We start from the raw sequence: 8,894 nt of genomic DNA on the forward strand, positions 1-8,894 counted from the left end.
GATTACTTATTGACAAATTTCTTTTTTGGGCACCAAATTTTTTAATATTTTTCTACTAACATTACAAAAGTTTCGGAGTGTAGTTATTAAAATTTCATTATTGAAATATTACAAATAAGTAAATTAGAATTCAATAACAATAATTATGCAAGTTTTTTTTAAAAAAATAAATGTAAAATCATCGTTCACTTCAATTCATATTCAATGCAATTATCATTAGTTTTTAACTAAAAAAATTTACCTATCCATTTTATCTCATTTGATTTTCCAAAAATGTACTATAAAAGGAAATTAAACTTCTTTTATGATTAAATTGATGACTTACTAGGTGTAGTTCAAGCAATTCACTAAGAAATTTTTGGGTCTATGTAAAATATAACTACATAGGAATTTACCTCAAAGATGCAAATAATTTAACCAAGAATTTTGTTTGGAAGACCTAAACCTCTTTGCTTGATCATTTTTAATTTATGTTATCTTCAAAGAACAATCATAAAGGACATTTATAAAAGTAAAATTATCTAGAATGGAAAATTGTTAATATTGTATTAAAGTAAATTTCTTTTTTATTCTAAATTATTTTTAAAATAAAATTTAATAATAACAAATAATTATTAAAAAACTAATGAAAACATAACTGCACATAAACAGAAAATAGAAATAATGAAAAATTCAAATAATGAAAAATAATTATTTAAATCGAAAATGATAATAATATAAAAATCAAATTATTCAGAATGAAAAAATAATTACTCCTAATAACTGTAAAATAATATTATAATATATATATTATTAATATTTAAAATTTAAAATAATATTAATAATGTTGAGCAATATTATATATATTATATAGTTTTGAAACGAATATAACATAAATCAAAACAAAACTATTAATGCACATTAATAATATTACTGCACATAAACAACATGTAAAAAGATAGCAATAGATAAATGGTTTTAAAAAAATCAAGTATACCAAAAAAGATTAAAAAAAATGGTACTTAATTGATGCGTAAAAATCAAAATAAAACAATCGCATAATGTAAAAATAAAACTTCCTAAAATTTGCAACAGTTTTTAAAATATTACTATTTTATTTTCAAAATATTAATATTAATATTTAAAATTTAAAATAATAATAAAAATGTTGAGCAATATTATATATATTATATAGTTTTGAAACAAATATAACATAAATCAAAACAAAACTATTAATGCACATTAATAATATTACTGCACATAAACAACATGTAAAAAGATAGCAATAGATAAATGGTTTTAAAAAAAATCAAGTATACCAAAAAAGATAAAAAAAAAAGTGGTACTTAATTGATGTGTAAAAATCAAAATAAAACAATCGCATAATGTAAAAATTAAACTTCCTAAAATTTGCAACGGTTTTTAAAATATTACTATTTTATTTTCAAAATATTTGAAAAATAAAAAAATAAAAATGAGACGGTACCAAACCCGTCAGTTATAGACGGCACCGAAGCAAGCACCTTTATTTTATAGTCCAAAAATGCAAAATAGTAACTATGTTACTTTAAAGTTGGTGGAAAGATTAAAATGACACAAATTTAAAAGTTAAATGAATAAAATAATTTTTAAAATGATAAAAGACTCTTAAAAATAAAATAAACAAATGAATATTTATTAGACAGAAAATGAAATAAATTTTATCCCAATGTTATTCGTTACAAATTCATATTGACTAAGTCTCTGTTTACGTTAAAAAATTTATATCACTTAATAAAAATATTTTTTCAGTATAAGCATGTAATTAAAATTGATTAAAATTCATATTTTAATTACATAATAATTTTAAACTAATTTAAACTTTAGAATGATTAGTTTTATGAAAATATTTTTATTCAATTTTACATTAATTACATCCAAAATAACTGAACCCAAAAGTCATTTCTTTGGAAAGGAGTCGATGGCCTGAGCTTGATACCAATATTTTCAAAGAAAACTGATTACTTCCATTAATAAACGCAACAAAAGCCCTTACAATTATTTGTACGTCTTATACACTTCTATAGATTTTAATTTTTTTTTTTATATCTAGACGATCATTTATCTTTGTAAACTTATTCGATCAAAATAAAAAATTATGGCTACAGGTACTGGGTACCCCACTAGTGATAGAAAAACGAATAATTGAGTGGCGGGTACGTAATGCAGAAAGAAAGAAATACCAAAGTTGACTCATGACTTGATCAATGGTTTCAGTTATTGAATATTGATCTTCCAAATTGCAAGTCAAATCATATGTCAGATTGAAATTCTTACTTAATTGAGAATGGATAACTTTTGTTGGACCGATGAAAAAGAGAAAAAAAAGTGAGCACATATATTAATTTGATTTGATTGGCAGCAAATTCTTCTTCAACTTGGCCACTCTAAGTACACTCAAATCCTGTGGATTTGGCATTCGGACTTCCATTTTAAAATATTACTTAGATAAATTAGTACACTTGTCAACGAGTTAACCAATTTTTACTTTGGGCTTAGTTCTTGTGCAAGAGATACACAACCCTAACATGTATACTCTTATATGGGGAGTGAGGGGATCTTATATTAATATTTATTAGGGTATAAGTAATTTTTTTTTAAAAATAGGGGCCAAGGCTCGCACCTGTTCCTACATAGATCTGTCGTTGTTCATCGGTGCACCAAAAATTAACAACCATCGGATTTCAATTTGAGAAACATCAACCGTTCATATCAAATTCAAAGAAGTCTTGTACAAAATTCAAATTCAATGTGTGAATTTGTCTTTGAATATGCTTTTTCAAGAATTGGTATTTTTTCCCACAATTTTTTTTTAATTCATCACTTCATCCCCATCACTGTCGCCACGCTCTCCTCTGCTCATCTTTGTGAAACACATTCATCTTAAGCAATTGCACCTAGAAAAACACAAACATAAGGCTAAAATAACAAGTTTGTAAAGATGGAAAATTTTGTTATTTTTTTTTCATCAATTTATCTCCACCACCGCCATTGCGCTCTTCTTTTTCTCATTATTGTCTTTCAAAAATGAATTGGATACCTTATTCTGGCAAAACTTGAATCCACTCTAAATATTAAATCAACATTATAATCAACAAAACAAAGAAGAAAATTTCGTCATTGTCATGGGTCAAAACAAAATAAATACAACAAATAAACAAAAAAGAAAAAAAGGAACATTCTTTTCTTTGACTCCTTGTTGATGGTGGCAACGACAACGATGGAGGAGTCGTAGGTGAGCGGGTTGAGTTCAAGGTAGTGACCTCATTCTTTCCTTTTCCTTTGTTTGTCTCTGTCTTCTTGTCGTTCACACGTGATCATCATAGTCCATTCGAACACTAGGCGAATCTAGAGAGAAACATAGAACACAAATCAAGAAACACTGAACACTATCTCACTTTTTCTCCCTTTCAGTAAACATCAGTAACCAAACATTGATGATATGAGGTAAGAATCTGTTTGGGTTGGAGGAGATTAGAAAGTTTCTGATACGGGTGAGATGGAGGAAGGGACAACAATGGCAGAGGGTGTGGTTCGTCAAAGGGAAGGTTGGTTGCCAGTGAAGTCGAGGCGACAGATTTGAAAAAAGAAATAGCAAGAATGGAAGGTACAAAGAGAAAATGGCAGCGATGACAGTTTTAAAAAAATAGACAAGAAGTCATCTTTGGAGGGGTGGTGACAACGCTAGTGAAAGATGTGATTGATGATAAAGGGGAGGTCATGAATTGGATCTATAAAAATCCTAAAGAGAAATACAGATTAAAAAAAATTAAAACTTTTAATAAATAATTTCCTCTTATGGGAGTACTATTGATATTTCATTATTTTTTAACTATAAACTTTGCTCTTGTTCATTGAAAATTTCGTGGTGCACAGGTGGACAACCTAACCTATTTGTCCATCCTAGAATCCTCCTTTCTCATTGTCCTTTTGTTTTTTCTTTTTGTTCTTGTTTGGCTAAATTCTCATCTGAAGAATCCTTTCTTAGTTTCCCATATCGGAAAGTTTAATCATCTTATATTACTTAGGTTTGAGAAAACTAATTGAAAGTTGAAATGTTAGCTGGAAGCTAAAAACTGAAATTTAGTAGCTAGAAGCTCAAAAGTTAGTTTATAAAATTACAAGTGTTTGATAAAACTAACTATTGAAATAAATATATACATTGGCTAATGATTTTTTTGTCATTGTCTATCTTTTGCCAATGTCATTTGTAGGTCCTATTTTCTTGGTCTTTGGGTCTCTCTCCATTGGCCTCATCCTCGTACTAAATGCATTGGTTTAGTCCTTGTTTTAGATACACTGGCCTTGTCTTCGTTCCAATTACATTGGCCTTGTACATCTTTGTCCTAGTTGCACTAGCATTGTCTCAACCATTGACTCAGTTGCAGTCCTTAAGGTTGTTGAATCAAAGCTTGAATCCTTGAAAACTTGTCTTTAGGTCTTAATTTTGTTTTGATGATTTTACAATGTCAAACGAGTTTTATAAATATGACATTTGTATTGAATGTTTTAGTCTGGACATGATGTTTGATATAGTTTTCTTATATCCATGCTTAGTGTGAATCAAATATGTTAGAAAAATGGATTGATCTCTAATTTTGTTAGAAACAATGAGTTCAACACAGTGTAGTCGATTACATGGTTTTGTAATCAATTACAAAGTGTTAGAACAAACAACAAAATTCTCTTCTACTTGGAATTTGGCAAGAAGTAACAAATTAATCAATTACCAGTTTCTTTAATCAATTATAGAAGTCAGTTTTAGAATAAGGAGGACTCTGTAGCTTGAGATAATTGATTACCATTTATTGTAATCAATTAGATTGCGTCTCGAAACATAAGGAGTTCTCTATGTGTCAAAATAATCGATTACCACAATTGATAATTGATTATTCCAGAAAGCACAAAAGCATCTCTGTTTGAAACGAGATAATCGATTGCCAGGTTTTTAGAAATGCAGAACAAAGAGGCATTTGGACGAATTAATCGATTAAATCAATTTTGTCTGTCAAAATTATAAATACACTCTTATGTTCCTTTCATTAGTGACTCTTTATACATTTTTAACTTTGAGAAAACACTTCAAGAGAGTCAACTAAGAAATTTTCACCATATTTCTTTTGGAGATTTAAGATGATCAAGATTCATTCATTGTTTATCATGATTTGATCATTCTTGGAAAAAAAAGCTTGAAGATGTTGTAATATACACATCAAAGAGTATTCATTTCAATTATGAATTTATTTCTTGGTTCTGATCTTGGTTAGGGTTACAAAGAGTTTTGAGTTGATAGGGTTTTAAATCTTGTTCTTTCTTTTGTAGGGTTCAAAAAAAGAGTAAAATCCAAGAAATTGTATAAACATAGTGTTTGTACTTAATTCTCTATTAGTGAAATTACTAAGAGGTTTTAGAACAATTGAATGTAAATCATCTTGAGGACCAAATTAATATAAATTTTGTGTGTGATTCTCTTTCTCTAACCTTTAGCCTTGTGATTCAGTCTTGAAAATAAAGTTGGTGTTAAAGGGCCATAAAATTCTATTTTTCAAATGATCTTGTTATCATTGTTCTCTTGTTGTCATAATCTCTTTGTGACAATCTTTTGAAAAAATTTTGATCAGTTAAAAGGGGGTTGTTTAAATTGAATTAACAAACAAAGTGGTAAAGATTTAGAAAAATATATTTAACCCCTTCTAGATTTTCAGCTATTTCACCAAAGGTTTGATCTAATGAAGAACCATCTTTTTCAACAACTACTTACTGGTCTCATCTATTGTTGTCATGGATATTAGTTTATCCCAACTATTTTTAGCAACCATCTAAATCAATTTGAAGAATAACGTAGACTAAATTGCACTTTTGGTCCCCCACTTTAGCTCCAATTTTATATTTGGTCCCCCAGTAATTTAATTCATGAATTGGGTCCTTTATTTTGTAAAAAAGTGCAATGTTGGTCCCCCGACATCACAATTGGACGTTGACCGTTAAACAGTGACGTTGACTGCCACGGTGTCAACGTCTGGTAGGCACGTAAAAATAAACATTTTTAAGTGTCATTAGTAAAAATAAACATAATTTGCAGCTATTAAAAAACCCTAAAACCAATTTATTTACAAATCCCTAACCCTAATTAATTATCTTTAATTTATTTTAAAAATTATTAAAAACCAAAAAAAAACATTTCCCTCAGTTCCTTTCTCTATCTCTCTCTCACTTCACTTTCTCTGGGACTGCCGTTTCTGTCGCCGCCGCAGCTTCTCCAACCCCCACCATGTTGCAGCCACCGCCGTAGCTTCTCCAACCCCCACCATGTTGCTGCCACCGTCGTTTCCACTGCCGCCTCTCCAACCCCACCGCCCCTCTACCTCCTACGACCGCCACCCGCAGGAGAACTTCACCGGCTTATGCCCTTCATGCCTCTGTGAGCGCCTCGCCGTGCTCGATCCCAACTCCAACTCCTCCTCCTCAACACGTGGGGTAGGAAACTTGGGAACAAGAGGGTGCCAATTAAGTGCCATCGCGAGCTCATTGAGGCTTTTCATTTGCGTGAGAATGTCCATAGGCAACACATCGACAAAAAGGTTGCTGGAGATGTCGAAGGACTGAAGAGAAGTGCAAGTGTTGAACACGACGGGGGGGAGCGCCTGAGAGGTTGTTGGAGGAGAGATCGAGCTGGAGGAGAGTGGAGCAGTCACAAACGCTATTGATTGAGTGGAAAGAAGCATTGGCTAAGACTTTCAAGGAGATGGGCCATACAGGGCAAGTGTACAAGCATATGAGTTTCCAGCTTTTGAATTAAGGTTTGTCAAACCCTAAGTTGTTACTTAGAAAGGGGGTGTAGCGGGTTGCGAGCGGAATTGGTGAAGGTGGCTGTGATGCGTGCCGGTGACGATGGGTATGGGGGGTTAGAATGACTATTGTGGAAATGAGTTTTTTGGTTTTTAATAATTTTTAAAATAAATTAAAGATAATTAATTAGGGTTAGGGATTTGTAAATAAATTGGTTTTAGAGTTTTTTAGTAGCTGCAAATTATGTTTATTTTTACTAATGATACTTAAAAAATATTTATTTTTACGTGCTTATCAGACGTTGACACGTGATAATCAACGTCACTGCCTAACGGTCAACGTCCAACTGTAACGTCGGGGGATCAACATTGCATTTTTTTACAAAATAAAGGATCCAATTCGTGAATTAAATTACCGGAAGACCAAATACAAAATTGGAACTAAAGTGGGGGACCAAAAATGCAATTTAGCCAATAATGTATTGTAACAAGCTAAAAGTATAGTAAGCTTTAACTTTAGGGAGTGTTGGGGCTGTGACTTGTTGACTTTTCCTTTGTTTCAAGTCGCTAAAAAACATACTAAAATTTTTATATGAATGAATTCAAATACTTTTATATGAGTATGAAAATGGTATTTTAGTCAAATTATAAAATCACAATGTATAACATAAGAACAAATTTAAATTTTATCATTATAAAAAAAATTAAAATTTTATCTATTCAACTATAAAATAAACAAATTATTTTACTGAAAAAATTGTATTTCTAAATGATAATGATAACAATAATAATAATTAAAATATAATGAAAAATTATTAACTAATTATAATATGTAATTTTTAGTTAATTAAAAAAAGTTATTATCATTATTTATCAAATTACTTCAAAGGCTATAATTGTTACACCCGAGTATGGAATATCATGTTCTTGATGAATGATTTGATCTCTTTCTCTTTCATGGGGCCTTTACACACGGACCTCTCGAGTCCTCATCTTCAAAATGCCCTTCTTATTTCTATGCCGTGTGTCTACTTTTTATGCTTACCCGTATTGTATGAATTTCTTCACCTCATAAAATCACACCATGTTCATAAAGTTATACACACACATTAACAATTATTTTGTGTATTATTTATATAATTAAAATAAAATATAAAAATATTAATTAAAATATTAAAAATTATAAAAGTATGTATATTTAATTTACAATAATTTGAATTTAAATTTTAAAAGATGACATGTGCTGTTCTTTAATAAAAATATATTAAAAATTCAATTATTTTCCAAAAAAATAGAATATAACTTAATGTATAATAGTTTGAATATGCTTAGATGAGATGACTCAAGTAATGTATCATTTCAAACAAAAGAAAACAAAAGCACACTCAAGTTGAACAAGTTTATTCTGTTATGATTAAGACTTAGAAATTAGAATGAGGCAATTTCTAATCTCTTTGATTTTCATGATAAGAAATGTATTTATAGAAGAAACTTGTCAATATTTTTTATCAAACAAATGGAGACACACATCCTCTTAAATTGAACACATTTAAATTAAACCGTAATAATCATAATAAAGACTTTTTTATCCGTATAATCATAATAAAGACTTAGAAAGAGACAATTTATAATCTCATTAAATTTAAAATTTAAAATATATTTAATCTAACTTTTTTTTAATAATGACCTGTCAACTTTTTCATTGAATTTATCTGTATAGATTGAGTACAATAAATGAATTCATAATTTTTTTTATTGGCATAAAAAAGAAAGTTATCTAGTGGTTTTTTATTCTTCAAAAAAATTATCTAATGTTTTTTTTTTATTATAAAGGAATTATCCAGTGTTATACATAATTTTTTCAACTAATGAAAATTTCATCTAATTTCTAACAAGCTTTCATTATTAGCTACTATTTTGATTTATTAATTTCACTATAAATTCATATTAAATAAATATTTTAATATATAATTATATTACGACTAAAATTTATAATAAATAAATACATTCAAATATCTAACTAATATTTCATATTTACAAAAAAAATCATTTAATTGTGAAATAATGTTATTTTTGCTATTGACAATT

The sequence above is a fragment of the Glycine max genome, chromosome 2, assembly GCF_000004515.6.
Source record: "Glycine max cultivar Williams 82 chromosome 2, Glycine_max_v4.0, whole genome shotgun sequence".
NCBI lineage: Eukaryota > Viridiplantae > Streptophyta > Magnoliopsida > Fabales > Fabaceae > Glycine > Glycine max.